General features: G+C 45.0%; 1 non-coding gene across 1 annotated transcript; it reads left to right on the top strand.

Annotated features, from left to right (window-relative positions):
• The first annotated feature begins 2,106 nt into the window (after window positions 1–2,106).
• On the top strand, window positions 2,107–2,213 carry LOC129645120 (U6 spliceosomal RNA). Its single transcript, XR_008711213.1, has one exon. It is a non-coding gene; the product is annotated as a U6 spliceosomal RNA (small nuclear RNA).
• Window positions 2,214–3,268: the final 1,055 nt, after the last annotated feature.

Raw genomic sequence — 3,268 nt, 5'->3', positions numbered from 1 at the left:
GAGTGAACGACGTGTGGATTCAGCATCTGTGGAAACTGACTGTTGATAAAATGGAAGTGAAAGTCACTAGTCATGTCTGACTCTTTGCCACCCCATGGACTATACAATCCTTGGAATTCTCCAGGCCAGAATTCTGGAGTGGGTAGCCTTTCCCTTCTCCAGGGGATCTGCCCAACCCAAGGATTGAACCCAGGTCTCCCACATTGCAGGTGGATTCTTTATCAGCTAAGCTACCAGCGAAGCCCAAGAATACTGGAGTGGGTAGCCTATCGCTTCTCCAGTGAATCTTCCCCACCCAGGAATAGAACCGGGGTCTCCTGCCTTGCAGGCAGATTCTTTACCAACTGAGCTATGAAGGACTGTTAATAAGCATATTAATAAACACATCACCTTTTTGAAAATTGCTTAATGCATTTTGTTATGTCCAGGGTGCTCTTCATAAACATGTTTATGTGACCTCCTCATATAATTACCAATGTAAATGGCTACCGAAGCTGATTGTCTGCCTACTGGCACATGCATTACCTCAGGAGACATGAATAGCATTTGCTCCATTACCTTCATCCTTACTGGGCCAGTTTCAAAACAAGCACGGTCCCAAATCCAAACCCTTATTCCTAAGATTGAACCCGGGCCACATGGACCTCATGGGAAGAAATCAGAAAGAACGAAACATAGTCAGGCTAACACTGTAATTGAATATGTCTCCAATGTCAAGCTCAACATTTTACCTCCAAAAAAAAAAAGATACAGGTCATGCTTGAAATACATGTGAATCATAGCAGCCTTTAAGTGAGAAGACAAAAAAAAAAAAAGCAGGAGGGAGGGTAAAATGTCCACAAGAGTTCAAACAACACAGGGAGGCCTCCTCAGCGGATCGGCAAGCCCAGGTTTAGAGCAGATGTTGGCAAGTTACCTAGAGCCAAATCTGCCTGCCTGCTTTTATAAATAAAGTTTTATTGGAACAGGGCCACCGTAGTTGGTAGACACACTGCCTGTGGCTGCCCTTGGGTACAAGGCAGAGCTGTGATGGAGGCCGTGTGGCCCAGAGAGCAGGAAATATTTACTGCCTGAACCTGAAGAGAATACGTTTGCTGACCTGGTGTTTAGAGTTTTAGAGATTTTGCTGAAAACAGACATCCCTGGAGTTCCCAAAGCACTCATTTTTTCTGGTTAAAAATGAATGGGGGGAAACTGAAGCATGTCTGCAGGTCTGTTACAGAGTAGCACGTGTGGGTCAGCCTAAGAGGGGGCTCTCACATAGCATTGGTGCCCTAGGTTCTGAGAAAAATTATTTCTTTGTTAACATTGGGTAAACTTATCTTTAGGAACTTGAGAGAAGGTTGAGCACATCTCTGAAGTTTAATTTCAAAATAGGTTGAAATCTAACCTTGGGATTCTCTGAGTGGGGAGCTAGATAACAATGTATTTGCCTGGAGGCTTTTCAAGGGGATGTTGCTGACTGGTGCGTTGCTGTTGCAGGCCATGGAAGTGAACTTGAAAAACAGGCATAATTGCCTGTCCAAGTTTTCACCATAAATAATTATTTTTTAAAAGGTTCCAGTAACTTACCCACTAGGAGAAAAAAAAAAAAAAAAAAAGGAAAGTGGGACAAGGACGCTGTGACTTTGCTCCAGAATCATCATCTGTAATGTCATGCTGCCATCTGCAGTACTTTACTTCAATATTTTCACCCAAACACGGGAAATTTAATGAGCTCTGTAGACACGTGGCCGTTCTCTTGACGGAGAAACGTTTTGCCCACAGCAGCAGTGAAACAAAGGTTTCGACCAACTTTCTCTCTCTAGTCAGTCCCCAGTTCCTCCCCACCCACATGCCGCCATTTCTAAGAGCGTTTCAATTTTGGATGATGCTTTTGTGCTCATGGTGATGGTAAATATGAAAGTGAATGAACGTGCTGTACCGAGTGGGGGGAGGGCCCTGAAACTGCTCAGAAATGCTGTGACGCGGCGTCTCCTCACACGCATCAAATGCCAAGCGGGCAGCAACGCTGGGATGTGGCAACAGAAGGCGTGAGACCCGAACTCCAGGAAAGCCCAGGTTTTAAAGCTTTGGTAAATTAGGGCGTTAAGAAATCCATGCGAAGGGCTAGCCTTGGTAGCACGTCTGCTAAAATTAGATTGATATAGAGATGATTAGCATGGTTCCTGAGCAAGAATGAGGCACAAATTCCAGAACTATTCTGTTATTTTCACATATTCTAAGGGGAAGAATTCCTGCCAGGGCTGCTGTAATGAAATACAACAGACTAGAGCCTCGTAAACCACAGAAAATCATTGTCCTACAGTTCTGGAGGCTGGAACCCCAAGATCAAAATGCCAGCAAGTGTGGTTTTCTCTGAGGCCTCTCTCCTTTGCTTGTGGATGGCCACCTTCTCCATTTCTCCACATGGTCTCTGCCCTGTGTGTCTGCATGTTAATGTCTCCTGATAAGGACACCAAGCATTAGATTAGGGCCACCTTGATGATCTCATTTAACCTTAGTTAATCCCCTGGAGAAAGAAAGGGCAACCCACTCCGGTATTCTTGCCTGGAAAATCCTATGGACAGAGGAGCCTGGCGGGTGATAGTCCATGGGGTTGCAAAGAGTCAGACACCACTGAGCAACGAACATAACATAAATAACCTGTTGAAAGAACTCACTCCAGTATTCTTGCCTGGAGAATCCCATGGGCAGAGGACCCTGGCGGGCTACAGTCCACGGGGTCGCAAAGAGTCGGACACGACTGAAGCGACTGAGCCCTCACTCACCTCTTGAGAGACCTATCTCCAAATACAGGTACATTCTGAGTTACTTCAGGCAAGGACTTCAACATCTATGTGGAAAGAGGGGATACAATTCAGTCTGTAACGGGAAATACGTTAAATAAAATACTTGCTTCTAATGTCTGGATCGAAAATGAATAGACTACAATAAGTAACAAGGCATTAGGATGCTTGGAAGGAAGAAAGGGAGGGAAGGAGCAAGATGAGGAAGCAAGGAAGGAAGGAAGGAAGAGAAAAGCTTGTCTTTGGACCAGAGTCTAAACTGGTCCAAACAAGAGATCTTACTTAAGGAATTGGCCCCACGTACGCCTACTAGGGGAAAGAAGAAGTCTAAAACAAGAGGAGATGGGGAAAATTGAATGATCCCAGGCATTAAGGCCACTCATCTTTGCCTGTTACGTATGCCCTTTAGGGCCCAATAGTGTCTTGAAGCTGTAATGTCACTATGGTTTAGTCACTAAGTCATGTCCGACTCTTGCAAC

Source organism: Bubalus kerabau, chromosome 2 (assembly GCF_029407905.1).
Source record: "Bubalus kerabau isolate K-KA32 ecotype Philippines breed swamp buffalo chromosome 2, PCC_UOA_SB_1v2, whole genome shotgun sequence".
Taxonomy (NCBI): domain Eukaryota; kingdom Metazoa; phylum Chordata; class Mammalia; order Artiodactyla; family Bovidae; genus Bubalus; species Bubalus kerabau.
This window is presented reverse-complemented; position numbering and strand designations above follow the sequence as displayed.